This window comes from Cucurbita maxima, unplaced genomic scaffold, assembly GCF_002738345.1.
Source record: "Cucurbita maxima cultivar Rimu unplaced genomic scaffold, Cmax_1.0 Cma_Scf00006, whole genome shotgun sequence".
Lineage (NCBI taxonomy): Eukaryota > Viridiplantae > Streptophyta > Magnoliopsida > Cucurbitales > Cucurbitaceae > Cucurbita > Cucurbita maxima.
In genome coordinates this window covers 97,424-113,987 of record NW_019272022.1, presented here as the reverse complement: position 1 = coordinate 113,987, position 16,564 = coordinate 97,424, and the positions used below count along the sequence as shown (strand labels likewise).

Below are 16,564 nucleotides of genomic sequence, written 5' to 3'. Positions count from 1 at the left end.
GCATTATACATACATCGTTCCATCCCCTCGCCGCATTACATAGCATAACTGGGTCAACATCGAGCAAGCACATCATAGCATACTAGTCATCTCATTCATGGCATGCGGGATTTTCATTACAATCATGACATGTCAATCAAGCTCATACATATAGGGTAACAAACCGTGTCACAAACGTCATATACATAAACATGGCATACATAGCATTTCACTGCAAGAAACATCTAACCTAGCATACATCAACAACACACATGGTGCATGCAAGGGCCACAGGGCACGCACCAACATACATACATAACTCACGCCAACAGTAAGGTTACTTACCTCTTGGCCTTGGCCGAAGTTACTCGCGATAAGCTAACGTCCACGTCTAACTAGCTCCTATAACACCACAACATACACTTAGCGTCCTTTCATGTTGTAACCCAACCAACCTTATGTCTAACTATCAAGGTAAATTCCTATCATAATCTGCTTTCAATAATTAAGAGTTACACTAACCTCAGATGCCTAAAATAAGGGCAGGAACGGCTCTAGAAGAGTTGTATACCAAGCCGTCAAGCCGAGCCGTCGAGCCACACCGTCGAGCCGAGCCGCCGAGCCGAACACTGAGCTGACAAGCCGAGAGGGCCCCTGGTGGCGCACAACTCCTGGATGCAGGTTGGTATCGCCAGTCTTGGGCTGGAATGGATACGCGGCCCAACGTCAATGTCTGACGCAGACTGCAGGGCGCGGGCCGCAACAGTGGGCCGCACGTGGGCTGAGCGAGCTCGCGGGTACCCGAAGAACCCGACCCGCGACCCACTTCTCCGTCTTCCTCACCTGAGGATGCCAATGAACCCTAATCACAGAGTTCGACTGTCCTTGCCAATGAGACCACCGCCTTCCCTCGTCCTTGGCGATGCGTCTGTCCCGCTTGTCTCGAAGTACCCTTGCGTCGGTTTGCTCCTACCTAAGGCTCATAGAAGTCTGAAGTCTCGCGACGTTTTCGATCCCTCACCTAAACCTTTCGGCTCCTCCCTCACAGGTATGACAGTGACTCGAAAGGAAAAGACGGCCAATAAAGTACCTAGGGTTTAATATGGGGACTCAAGGCATTAATACGCCGGCAAGGCATGCCTCACCGAAAATCTCGCGATTTCCAACCGATGCTTTTTTTTTTTTTTCCTCTTTGAAACTCTTATTGGTACTAGAATTCTTATTAAGGACCCAAATTATTCCAAAAATTAAAACACTTACACCAAAGTTTCTTTTAGAGGTATATGATATAATAGCCCAAAAAAAATAATAAACATAAATAAACAAATAAAAAAATTATAAAAAAAAATACATAAAAAAATGATAATAATAATTCATAAATAAATAAATAACTAAAAAGGATTACTTAAAAATAAAATTTACTCACCTCTCATCCTAATTGCATCCTCTTCGCTCAACTCCACAATATCAACTGTTAGTAAAAAAAAAAAAAAAACAGAAAAAAAATGTCAGATTTGAGGAAAAAGTAAAATGAAACAGAAGAAGCAGATATGAGGAAGATTTTGGTCTGTTATTATGTAAAATCTTATCTCATATTTTCCTTTTTCTAGTTATGGTTATGAGAAATTAATTTAGGATCAAATCTTCTTACATATTTTACTAGATTCTATAATAATCAGATCCCATGTTCAATTAATTAGGAAATAAGGTTAAAATTAGTAAAATTTTAGTTGACCGAATCTATAAATCTGTACGATACTAGCCAAACAATCGGATTAAAATGTGTCAATAATATGAAAATAAATATAGGGTTAGCGATCTTGTTTACATAATTGAAAATGTTTACAGAATTGAAAATCTATTTACAGAATGAAAATAATTACAGTGAGAGAGGGAAGAACACAATTAGAAGGCAACAGATAAAAAAAAGAAGATTAAGGAATTAAAAACCACAAACTAAGTATAGAGAGGAAGGTAAATACAAAGAGTAGTAAAGCCGATAATAACTTAAATAGTTGTGTCTACTTTTTTATACAACAGTAACCTTGGAAAATAAGATTTTTAATAAAAATATAATTATAGGCATATAACATTTTAAGACTTTTAACAATGGACCCATGTAAATTAGAGAAATAATTTTGTACATTTCAGACTTGAAACTGATATCATGGGCTCACATAGGTTGACTTGAATTTCAAAGAACGGAATCAAACTTTCATTAGAGATATATTCGTGACAACAACTTAAGCTAACCAGGTAAGTGACCTTACTATCGACATGGTTATATTTGATGTTGACACGTGCCCTGTGGTTCTGCACTTGTCATATATATCGATATGTGTAAATTGTCTGTGGATCGATATATTTCCTATATGTTATGTATATGTTATAATATATGAATTGTATGATAATAGTTACTATACGATGTGTTCAAAGATATGTTTGAGATAGGATACAAGAAGGATGCACAAAACGAAATGTAACGATAGGAGTAAAATACGTTCATGAAACGTTAAGGTTAGGTTACATACTAGAGTGATATGGATAAGAGAGATTGATGGAAAGAATACGGTTAGGTTACGGGTAGAAAGGGATAGGTTTGTGACAGATTGATAGAACGATAGCGTTAGGTAAAGTTCTTTTGATGATATGACTAGGGTACGTTCATGTAATGATATGTCTGTGATGGGTATAAGAACGTTAAGGCTATGATAAGTTAGAGAATGATATGACTATGAAGTGTTTACGTTATTACTTATTTATGATATGATACATTGTGATGTAATATGTCATGGTATGATGTGTATAGGATGAAATGTTATGTTAAAAGCATAGAACGTTATGTTAGATCTCTTAAATTGTGTGTATACAACATGATATGAATGACATGAAATATAACCCGTTAGAATTATGTATGATTTGAGAACGGAAGAATGAAAAACGATATGATATGAATGATGAACGATATCTGAAACGATATGAAAAATGATATGATATGTACTTAATGCTAGTGAGGTTGTATTAAAGGATAATGAAATTGCAGAAGTAGTGGGGACCTCATGTATTATGTGTGTTCATGCATTTGGGGGATACCCCTATCCCATCACGAGGGTACGGACGCGTACATCCAATGACAGGACAACGATCGTTATGCTTTGCATAGCGCTGCCGTGACGGTTACTAGTAATAATGGGTCCCGGCATAAGGGGCTCCCAGCGTATGCCCACCGGATAAGGAAAGTGGCCCAGCGGTGTGCGAAATAGCTGGTGAGCCCATACTCGCACATATGGGTTGTGTGTAGAGTATATGGTACACGTCCACGATTACCCGTTAGGACAACACCGTAGGGAAAACAAAACGAAACGAAACGAAACGAAAGATAGGTCCCATCATTTCATTGCATGTGATTGTTGCATTTAACCCCAATAATGGGGTCACTTACTGAGTATTTCCTTAAATACTCAAGCCATGTGCTACTACATTTTTCAGGTTAAGGCAAGACATTCCTATACGGCTGACGACGACATCGCAACTCGAGACCATGGCACATGCATAGGGTAGTGATATTTGTTTTTTAGACTTAGGCTAGAATAAGATGTTTTTAACTTAAACTCTTATTCATTTTATTTAGTCTTTTGTTGTGTCGTTTTTAAAATGTTTTCGAAACACGTAAGTCCATGACTGTGTTTTAAGATAAAAGTTATGTTTATGAAATTTAAATGAAGTCTTCCGCATTCAATGTTTATGGTACGTATATGTAGTGACCTTAAATTAAGTAGAAAATTTTGGGTCGTTACATCCCACCTCATGGTTGTTTCTCAACATCGGATTGTTGATGGTTCTCCTTTCTCTAATCCTACTATCTATCTATCTCCTGTTCACGTCTTCTTTATCGACTTTCCTTTTGACCCATCAATTTCTAACTTCTTCCTTCTTCTTTCTCGGTTCCCATACTCTCTCTCTCTTGTTTCACTCCCATTCCATTTTTAACTCCAATTTCTATATCTTCCAATGTTGGATTTGCTCGAATTCTCATGGAAATTTTCCATTCTCTCATTTTATTTTTTTGTTCTCTTCGGGGCTTGATCAAGACCTTTCCAATGACCTGTTAAACGGGTTGGGTTTTATGCCCTGAAACTCATAGTTTGTAAACAAAGACATATTCTATTTTTAAGAAAGTTATTATTGATGTTTATTCAGTAAAGATTGTTATTGAATAAAGTGAACTTTACGATCATTAATCTAGATCCAATAAACTAAAAACACTCTGGCTATAGTATGATTACTTGAACTATATATAGAGACATAAAAGTGGATCAAGTTCAAGTATATAGTCAAAATGATCTATAGTATAAGGATAAGGCTTAGTATCTTATTCTGGGGACACTATGGATGCGTCCCACTTTTGTATATGATATAAACAATGTGATCACTAAATTGTACATGTGGAGACAGTGAGTGGGGGCATCCTATGCAATGAGTATTGCATAAGATCGGATCATGAAGAAAATCACTCTCTCTTTATAATGTCGTTTACTGTGGGGACTGATTTTCTTTTCATTCGATGACCTAGGTAACTCGATTTAATCCTGAGCTAACCATGAACTCTTGTTCATTCAGAATTATCCTTAGATTTGCATGGGTGAGAGTGGCTCGAGTTCTCCGACTCAATAGGCCTCCCATTTCAGGGGTAAGACTGGGTGAATAGCTAGGGACGTGGGGTGCAAGATGGAATTCGCTCCTACCCACTTTTAGGGATAGAAGAGAGGTAGTTCCCTTAAGTACTGAATCCAGGTCTTGAACAAGGGGCCCCACCCACTTATTGGCCTGAGAGGGATTAGGTTTGCTAGTTGAACCACTAACCAATTGTTCATAAGAGGATCAGTGGGCCATAAGGAACAATAAGTAACTTCAGGGGTAAAACGGTTAATTGACCCAACTCTAGTTATGAACAACCTGTGAAGGATCGACTTACTAATCATGGTTATATCAAATGGACAAAAATATATCTATAGTGAGGGGAGTGCAACTACTAGGCTATAGTGGAGTGTCCTAGTAGTTAACGAATGTTGGTTAACAAGGTCAAGGAGTTTAACCAGTTAATCTTGGATCGTTGGAGCCCATGATCTATAGGTCCATTAGGTCCCTCTGCTAGCTCATATCGGACTAAACCATAGAACAGTGTAACGAGTGAGTTCGAAGTGTTCGAATTCAAATTAGGCTATATGCGCTACATATATACGATATATTTAACTACATTTTTGTTTTATTTACGAATTAAACAAAAAGAGAGAATTTGAGATATTTAAATATCTTAATCAATTATGTGTTGGAATGGATTGGGATTGGCATTTGAATTAATATTAAATATTAATTAAATAGTTTAATTAATCATTTAATGTTACTTTAATTTGAAATTAATTGTTAAATTAAAATGAAGAAAGTCAATGTTGACTTCATTTAATGGAAAAATCCATGTTAGTGGAATTTTGAGGTGTTAAAATTTGGTTTAACCAAACTTGCATGCTTGCCAAATAAACCCCACAAGTTTGAGTGGAATTTTGAGTGTCAAAATTTGGTTAACTCAAACATGCATGCTTGCCACATAATACCAAATATTTGAGTGTCAAAATTTGGTGATCTCAAATTTGCATGAACATGCAAACATGACTCTTTAAATAGAGTGATCATGGTATATGGAAGGTCTTCTTCCTTGAAAAAGACCTTGAGAAAATTCTCACAAGCTCTCTCTTCATATATACTAAATCCCTCCCAAGTTTAGTCACTCACCGGATTCCACAATCCCGTTCTAAGGCCAGAGGATAGTGGAGAAGACACTAGTGGTGGTTTGAAACCAGTTCGTGAGGAAAAAGGAATTTGAACTACAAAAGGTTAGTATTCAAATTCATTAAGTTTTAATACTTATGAACATGCTCGTTATTTACTATAATTGATGTTCTAAAAGTTCCTAAGATCCAAATTGCTTCCGCATGTGTTATATTAACACCATCAAAACATAGAATAGATCATATTTGTATATAGTAAGATAATCTAGTGGTTTACTAGTTTGTTATCAAATCTATGATTTACTGGTTTGTTACCAAATCTATGATTTCATAGTTTTATTACCAAATTTATGATTTCATGGTTTTTCAATAAATCTATGATTTAAAATGTAATCTTCATTGTACACATCTATAAATACATGAGGTCGTGACCCTAGGTGAGGTCATTGTGCCATTCAACCTAACATGGTATCAGAGCCAAGGTTTATTTTTTAAATGCCTACCATATCTTCTTCCTCCTTTCCATCCACCATCTCCAACACCGTCTTAACTACCATGGCGACCTTTGGCCCAATCCCTCTACACCATGCTGTCACAATTCGTCTAACCAAAAAGAACTTCATCATATGGCGCGCCCAGCTCCTCCCCTACCTACGGAGTACGAAGCTTATGGGCTACCTCGATGACACCAATGCCGCACCTGCCAAGTTGGTCTCTTCCTCAACTGCTGCTGGTGCTGAGTTGGTCTCTAATCCGGCCTATAATCAGTGGTATGATTAGGATCAACAGGTCCTTAGCGGCCTTCTCTCCTCCATGCCTCACGAAATTCTTCACGATGTAGTTGCCGCTACTACGTCCAAGGAGGCGTGGGATACCCTGCAGCGGATGTTTTTGTCGTCAACTCGTGCTCGCACTACTCAGATTCGTGTTGAGCTCGCCACGTCCAAGAAACGAGATCAATCTGCTGCAATGCCACCGGCTCTGCCTTGCAGGATGATGATGTGATCGCATATCTTCTCGCTGATCTTGGCCCTAACTATGATCCCTTCGTCACCTCAATGACTACCAAGAATGAAGCCCTCACGCTTGATGATGTTTTTGCACATCTAATGACGTTTGAAGCTTGCAAACTACAACACCAGGCTGAACTTCAATTAAATCTAGGATCTTCTGCCAATTATACTGGTCGTGCTGAACTTTAGTTAAATCTTGAATCTTCTGCCAATTATGTTGGTCGTGGTGGTCAGCAGAAGAATCGTGGGCGTAGGGATCATGGTCGTGGTCGTTCTCAAGGTTATGCACCCTCTCATCCTGTTGGTGATCGTCGTGGCCCTTCTGCTCGTCCTTCCTGCCAGATCTGCGGCAAAGTGGGGTATATTGCTATCCGCTGCTAGCATAGGATGGATGAGTCCTATCAAGATGAACTTTCTTCTACTCCTCCTACGGCACTGGCGGCTACTTCCTCTTACAAGATTGACCCAAATTGGTACAGCGACACAGGCGCTACGGATCATATCACCAGTGACCTGGATCGTCTCGCTGTGCATGAACGCTATCATGGAGGTGAACAAGTTAAAGTTGGCAATGGAGCAGGTTTGCGTGTTTTTCATACTGGTCATTCTCTAATTAATACTGCTACTCGTCCTCTTGCATTGCGTAATATTTTGCATGTGTCTGAAATTTCCAAACATCTTCTTTCCGTTCATAAATTTTCTCATGATAATGACGTATTTTTTGAATTCCATCCTTGGCATTTTTCTATTAAGGATCGACGATCGAGGAAAAGTCTACTAGATAGGAGATGTGAATCTGGTCTTTATCTTATTAAGCCATCCGATGTCGATGATCTCAAGCACGCCTTGGTGAGCAGATCTACTACTCACGCCCAATGGCATGCACGTCTTGGACATCCTTCATCTCAAGTAGTAAAATCAATTTTGCATCTCAATAATATTCCGTGTGCTAGTGAGTCATCTTTGTCAATTTATAATGCGTGTCAGTCAGCAAAAAGTCATCAGTTACCATATACTAGTTCTTCCCATAGGTCTTCGTCACCTTTGGAACTTATTTTTTCGGATGTTTAGGGCCCTGCACCTCCATTTGTTGGGGGTTTTAAATATTATATTAGCTTCATTGATGATTTCAGTAAATTTTCGTGGATCTATTTGATGCATGATTGTACAGAAGCTCCTCGTTTATTTTTGCAATTCCAAGCTCATGTTGAGTGCCTCCTAGATACTAAAATCAAGTGGGTCCAATCTGATTGGGGTGGGGAATATCTAAAAATTCATAACACATTTTTTCGTTCCCTTGGAATTGCTCATCGTGTTTTGTGCCCTCACACACATCAACAAAATGGGTCTGCTGAACGCAAGCACCGTCATATTCTTGAAACTGGCCTAGCCCTTCTAACTCATGCTCATGTACCTATTAAATTTTGGGATGACGCATTTCTTACAGCCACATATCTCATCAATCGTCTTCCTACTCGTGTCATTGTTAACAAATGCCCCTTAAAGCATTTTTTTCATATCCCACCAAATTACTCCTTATTAAAAAAATTTGGGTGTGCTTGTTGGCCTCATCTTCGTCCTTATAACAAACAAAAGATCTCTTTTTGATCAAAGGAATGTGTCTTTCTAGGCTACAGTTCTTTACATAAAGGGTATAAGTGTCTTGACACCGATTCTGGTCGTGTCTATATGTCTAGAGACGTCATATTTGATGAAAATGTTTTTCCATTCAAGAGAGCTCCACCTAATTCTTCCCCAATCATGCAGTTGACGCATAATGCCCCTGATTTGTGCCCCTTGCATTTGGGCAATAGTAGTACTAATTTGGAGAATGATCACATGCATATGTCTGTGCCTACTAACTCTTTGGATGCAGAAAATTGGGTGTCTACATCAGCTTCGGAATTGCCGCAGCAATCCTCTGCGTCGCTGCCATGCGAATCGGCGTTGGTTGTTCCGCCAATGATTGATGCCTCGGCTCCTCTGCCAGCAAATGATATTGCACTATGCCAGGTCGAATCCTCGACCGATGGTCAACCAACTGCTGTAGCATCGGTTGCTCCCCTCACAAAGGCTGATGGCTGTCCCCTCAAATGTGGATCCTGCACCTACTACTCATTTGTATGGTACTCGATTGAAGCACAATATCAAGAAACCCAAGGTGCGTACAGATGGAACAATAACATATTTTGTAGTTCGGTCTTCTGCCTCTGAACCTACTTCACATATTACTGCTATGGAGCATCCCCTCTGGCGTCAGGCAATGAATGATGAATTTCAAGCACTTCAAAAAATAAGACATGGCACTTAGTTCCTCCTCGTGCTGGTCTTAACGTTATTGATTGCAAATGGGTTTTCAAACTCAAGCAAAAGCCAGATGGCTCTATTGATCGCTACAAGCACGCCTGGTTGCTAAAGGTTTTAAACAGCAGTATGACATTGATTATGATGATACCTTTAGTCTAGTTGTTAAGCTCACTACCATTCGACTCTTATTATCTCTTGTTATTTCTCATGGTTGGGCTATTCGGCAGATTGATATTCAAAATGCTTTTCTTGATGGCTTTCTTAATGAAGATGTTTATATGAAGCAACCCCCTGGATTCGTGGATTCTCAACACCCTGGTTATCTCTGCAAGCTAGATAAGTCGTTTTATGGTCTTAAACAAGCTCCGCGTGCCTGGTTTTCTTGCCTTAGCTCCAAACTATTACAGCTGGATTTTACACCTTCAAAGGTTGATGTTTCTCTTTTCATTTTTAACCAGACGGGCATTCAGATGTATATCTTCATCTATGTTGATGACATTATTATTATCAGCTCATCTTCTACGGCTATTGATAAACTTCTTACACAGCTTCAGGATGATTTTGCCGTCAAGAATCTTGGCATTTTGAGTTATTTTCTTGGGATTGAGATCCGCCATACTTTCAATGGACTTATTCTGACAAACATAAATACATTCAAGATTTATTGTCCAGAACCAATATGCTCACCTCCAAAGGTGTGCCCACACCTATGCTTCCTAGTGGGAAGTTGTTATTGGATGGTGGTGAAAAGCTTTCGCCTGAGGATACTACTCGCTATCGGAGTGTCGTTGGTGCTCTCCAATATTTGTCTCTGACACGTCCTGATATATCATTCTGTGTCAATAGAGTGTGTCAGTTCATGTTCTCCCCAACATCTATACATTGGGCGGCAGTCAAACGAATTCTTTGTTATCTACATGACACTATTGATATGGGTTTGTGTCTTACAAAGTCCAGCACTGATTTGTTGAGTGCCTTTTTGGATGCTGATTGGACCAGGAATCCTGATGATCGTCGAAGCACTAGAGGCTATGTGATCTTCTTTGGTGGCAATCTTATCTCTTGGAGTTCAAGGAAACAATCAATAGTTTCTCGTTCTAGTACGGAGGCCGAATATAAGGCGGTTGCTGATGTTACTGCCGAATTAATTTGGTCCAAATTCTCTTGCGTGAGCTCGGGATCTCGCAAGCGCGAGCACCTAGCCTATGGTGTGACAACATTGGTGCCACCTACCTGTCCGCCAATCCAATCTTTCATCGACGAATGAAGCATGTTGAGGTTGATTATCACTTCGTTCGTGAACAAGTATCGACTCGTCAGCTTGATGTTCGACTAATTTCTTCTCAGGATCAGCTCGTCGATATCATGACAAAGTCATTGCCAGCTCCTTTTAGCAATTTTAGGCGCAATCTGAACTTAGTAGTACATCGTCCAGATTGAGGGGGGGGGTTAAACGTAGAGTAAATCATATTTGTGTATAGTAAGATAATCTAGTGATTTACTAGNNGGGGGGGGGGGGGGGGGGGGGGGGGGGGGGTGTTAAACGTAGAATAGATCATATCTGTATATAATAAGATAATCTAGAGGTTTACTAGTTTGTTACCAAATCTATGATTTCATAGTTTTGTTACCAAATCTATGATTTCATGGTTTGTTACCAAATCTATGATTTCATGGTTTGTTACTAAATCTATGATTTAGAATGTAATTTTCATTATACACATCTATAAATACATGAGGTCGTGACCCTAGGTGAGGTCATTGTGCCATTCAACCTAACATGACCCTCTCTCTCTATTCTTCTTCTTCCTCTAGGTTTCCCCCTCCTACTTCGTGGGTTAGACATATTTTCATCGAAACCAAGGCAGCATCGCCACTGCTCGACGCTCCTTCCGTAGTTTTCGATGGCCAAGAAAATACTATGTCGCCCAACCAGACGTCCCTCCGAATCAAGTTGTTAACATCTTCACAAAAAAATGTTTCTCAACCTCTCTTTGAAATTTTCAGATCTAATCTTCACGTTCGTTCAAATTCGACGCTCAGCTTGTTGTTGGGGGTGTTAAGAGGCTAGCAATTAATTTTAGGATTGGAGTTCAGGTTACAAAAGCATCCGTGCAAAAGATTAGACAATGGATACTGACTCGATATTGTCACAAAAAAGACCTCAAGTTTATCATGAGTGACCATGTCTTTTAAAAGTAGCATCTAAGAGAGAGATGTTGAAGAGAAAGTTGAGACCTAGATTCATAGGCCCATTTCAAGATCCTACGAAGGATAGGGAATATGGCTGACAGGATAGCGTTGCCATCCATCCTTGCCGCCGTGTATAACACGTTTCATGTTTCAATGTTGCAAAAGTACACCCCAAATCCCGCGCACGTTACAAAACATGAGACACTCCCTCTTATAGAGGACCTGTATTATGAAGAGAAGTCTATCAGGATACTATTTCATGACGTGAAGTAGTTGCACAATAAAGTGAACCCCTTGGTCAAGGTTCTATGATGAAACTATCAAGACGACGAGGTGACCTGAAAAAGCGAGTAGGACATGAGGAAATCATACTTGAGATTTTCCAAAAATAAACAACTTTTTTTTTTAAATTAAAAATTTTTCAACTAAGATTAACTTTAGAGACTCAATTTCAAGATTATGCCGAAGATAAAAATTCTTAGCAAAATCTAACAAACTAAAGAAAAATATAAAAGAAAATAGTAAAAAAGAGAAAAAAAAAATTGGTAAGAGTGAAGGAGTAAAATGATCCTTTCAACCTCTAATCCCCTAATGAGGGGTCTGTTATTCCCGAGAAGATTTTTCATAACTCTCAAGAAGAAACTTAGAGTAGATTTGGACTCTATAAGGTGAACTTCCAAAAATGGTAAGAATATGATTTTCTGTCAATTTGAGTAGGATTATTTCCTCCTTAGAAATTTTATTTTAAGAGTAGGAATAAAAAATATACCCTTTGGTGAAGAAACTAAATTGAGTCAGTTTTGTAAAAAAAATTATGAAAAATCCAATGAAATTAGTAAGAATTGAAAAACTTATGCATTTGGAAATCGACTCGGGTACGTGAAGTGGTGGAACATGGCCAGCAGTAGTGTGGCCACGTGTCAAGCAAAGACAGTAGATATATCGACTCGAAAAAAAAATTAACAGATAAATAAGAACGAAAACAAGGAAAGAAAGAAATGAAAGATACTGTGAATTTTAAATGTTAACAAAATTAAGGGGAGAAAACAAAGAAAATACATATAAGATAAAGGGAAATTTTGGAAAGAGAAGTAATTAGAATATAAAAAAATACAAGGAGAAACTATCAAAAGACAAAAAAGAAAATATATAGAGAGAGAGAGAGGAGGCCAAATATGGTAAACAAAACCAAAAGGAAAATACAGATAGGAGACCAAATAAACAAAATTAAAAGGAGAGAAGGAGGAGTAGTAGAAATGCAAAGAAAAGAAAAAAAACCTAAATAGGGCAGGAAAGAACTAAAAGAGAAAATACAGGCCAAAATACAAAATCAAAAGATTAAATATAAGGAAAGAGAAAAATAAAAGGGAAGAGTTGGGGGTAAGAATAGAATCGATTAAAAATTGGTCAAGATTATGTCTTGAACAAAAATGGAGAGAAAAAGCAGAGTATATATATATATATATAAATAGAAAATGAAATCTTAATATAGATAGAATATATATATATAATATGTATATATGTTTAGATCTATATTATAACGTTTCAAGACTTTATCCATGCAAAGGCTTTAATGCTCGCATGAAGTTTAGCACATGAACCATTGTAAGAGTTAGAGAATTGAACATGAAATTGATGACATGGATTCTTATAGGTTGGCTTGGATACAAAGGGAAAAATCGAATTTGCATTAAGGATAAATTGGTGACACCCGTATAAGCTAATCAACACCTTAATCGACCCATAAAAAAAAATTGTATGAGTTATGACGATGTGTTAACTATGTCGTACGATGCGGTATATGAGTTATGATGATGTATGAGTTATGATGATGTGTGGGTTACGATACTTGATGATGTGCGCAGTATATATATTTTGATGAATGTTGTACTTCATATATTTGATGCACTTTGTGGCAATATGATGAGTATGATGATTGCGTGACATTTACCTTAATATGATGATGTTTTCCATATTGAGCATGCTATATGATGATGAGTGCCATATTGCATCATTTCATTAGATCGACATAGGACACAACCCTAAGAGCGTGAAAATAATATTAATATAAATATCCACGAGTATGTGTTACCTAGGGTAACAAAGAGATGAGACTAGAGGGTTGTGTCAGAAGAGACCTTATGATGGATTTAGAGGGACCTCATGCATATTGTATGTTCATAAGCATAGGGCTACTTCCCCTAGAGATGATGAGTGCGGATGCGCACCGTATGATGAGCGTGAATGCGCACAGGTGCGAACACACACAAATGAGGGTGTTCATGAGGCGAATGACACTATGGGGTTCCGCTGACCTCCAGACGTCGTTACATATTAGCTTGACCAGAGGGTCCAGGGGGCGTGCGAGCGCCCTGAAGATTCACACTCGCACGTGTGAGTCGTGTGTAGGGAAGTACTACACATTCAATTTGTTTGAGACTAGAGGCCACCCCTAAGATGATTAGAGATAGGTCCCTAAATCATGATTGCACGTGTTTGCATTTGCATGGCCCCTATAGTGGGGCCACTTACTGAGTATTCTTTGAAATACTCAGGTCGTGTGCCACATCATTTTTCAGGTAAAGGCAAGACGCACTTGTACGAAGGACGGCGGCATCACGAGCAAAGACTGTGGCACGTGCATAGGGTAGATTCATATTTAAATTTCAAGTCTTAAGTTAGAATAGGTTGTTTTGCATTTCATTGTTTTAAATTATTTTGTGTTTGTTTTAGTTTTCTCTAAATTTCAGTATTTCATATTTAAACACGTAAGACCATGACTGTGTTTTCGAGAAAAGAAGTTGTTTTAAACATTTTTTTGAAGTTTACGTTATAAATTATGTTTATGTAAGAGTTATATTTTTGTATTATAGATGAGCATAAGACGTTAGCAGCGACTCTAAGTATGTGAAAATTTAGGGTCGTTACAGTAGAAATGCATTTGGCCAAGAGCACGTTACTGGTCGCATCGTTAGGGGGTGACCAGATTTGTTCGACGATGGAACCATGGAACATGTCAAGCCTACATTGTAGGCTAGTCTACAAGATCTGTAACCTAGAGCTCTGATATCATCTGTAACGATCCGAAATTTTCTGTTTAATTTAAGGTCACTACTGTATACATACCATAAACATTAAATGCGGAATACTTCATTTAAATGCCATAAAACATAACCTTTATCTTAAAACACAGTCATGGACTTGCTTGTTTCAAAAACATCTTTAAAACGATACAACAACTGACTAAATAAAATAAATAAGAGTTTAAGTTAAAAACATCTTAAGTCTAAGAAAATAAATACCACTATCCTATGCATGTGTCATGGTCTCGAGTTGCGATATCATCGTCAGCCGTACAGGAATGCCTTGCTTAACTTGAAAAATATAGTAGCACATGGCTTGAATATTTAAAGAAATACCTAGTAAGTGACCCCACTATTGGGGTTAAATGCAACAATCAGATACAAACGAGATGATGGGACCTATCTTTTAATCTGTCTTCCTACGGTGCTGTTCTAACGGGTAATTTGGACGTGTACCATATACTCTACACACAGCCCATACATGCGAGTATGGGCTCACCAGTCAATTCGCACACCACTGGGCCACTTTCCTTGTCCGGCGAGCATACTCTGGGAGCTCCTTAGGCCAGACACCCGTTAGAACTAGTCACCGTCATGGCAGCGCTACGCAAACATAACGATCGTTGCCCTGCCATTGAATGTACGCGTCCGTACCCTCGTGATGGAATAGTGGTATCCCCCAAATGCATGAGCACACATAATGCATGAAGTCCCCAATATTTCTACTTTTATCATTAATGAATATAACCCCACTACTATCTTTCATGCTTAACATGTCATTTTTTATTTTCAGTCTACGTATCATACACAATTCTAACAAGGTTACATTTCATTTCATTTTTCGTGAAATCATGTCATTCATAACATGTTGGATACATACAGTTTAGAAAACATAACATAATGCTCCATGCTTTTAACATGTCATTTCATAATGTGCAATTCATACAACAATTACTTCAATGGTCACACAAAACAATCTAAACATGACACATCACATCACAATTTATCATATCATAAACATTGAGTATCGTAAACACTTCGGGGTCATATCGTTCCATAACTTATCATAGCCTTAACGTTCTTATACCTATCACAGTCATATCGTTACGTGAACGTACCTTAGTCATATCATCACAAGAACGTATCCTAACGCTATCGTTCTATCAATCTATCACAAACCTGTAATAGCCAAAAAATAATAACAATAATAAAATAAATAAACAAATAAAAATAATTATAAAAAATATATATTCGTGAAAATAATAAAAATAATAATAATTCATAATTAAATAAAAATAAAAATAAAATTTACCCACCTCTCCCCACTAATCTCTTGTCCCAACGGCTTCCTCTTTCCTTAACCCCACCCTATAACAGTTCATCCAAAAATAAATAGAAAAAAATGTTAGATTTGGGAAAAAGTAAAATGGTGTTTCAACAAGGATATGATGCAGGTCTATTAGTGAGATTTTGGTCTGTTGTTACGGTAAAATCCTCTCTCAGATTTCCTTTTTCCTTTGTTATGGTTATAAGAAATCAATTTAGAATCAAATCTTCTTTCATATTTTACTAGATCACATGTAATAATTAGATCAATTAATTAGATTTTTGTTAGCATGAGAAGTTATAGGAAATAAGGTTAGAATCAATAAAATTTGAGTTGACAGATACATAAATTGGTAAGATAGTAGCCAAACAATTAAAATTGGCCAACAATATCTGTGTTTACAGAGAATGAAAATAAATATAGAATTAGAGGAATATTTTATTTACAGAATTGAAAAGGTTTAATAGGGGTGTACATTCAACCCGACAATCCGGACCAACCCAACCCGAACTACAAGGGTTGGGTTCGGTTGGATTAACATTTCGGGTAGGGTTAGGTTCATTTTTCTGAATCCGAATTGAATCGGTTTGGTTTTGGATTCGTGGGTAAAACCCTCGGGTTGACCCGAGCCAAATTTAAATATATAAAATATATAAGAAATCTTATATATAATAAGTTTGACAGAGTGGTACTTTGGCGGGTCGAAGAAGATTCACGCCCGGACAAATACATGTTTTTTTTTTCTTATATATATATATATATATATTCATAAATTATATATATATATATGCAAATACATGTTTTTTTTTTCTTTTATATATATATATATATATATATATATATATATATATATATATATATATATATATATATATA

General features: G+C 37.6%; 1 non-coding gene across 1 annotated transcript; it reads left to right on the top strand.

Moving 5' to 3' along the window:
* Positions 1 to 6,748: 6,748 nt before the first annotated feature.
* LOC111481331 lies at positions 6,749 to 6,888 on the top strand. Its single transcript, XR_002718045.1, has one exon. It is a non-coding gene; the product is annotated as a small nucleolar RNA Z247 (small nucleolar RNA).
* Positions 6,889 to 16,564: the final 9,676 nt, after the last annotated feature.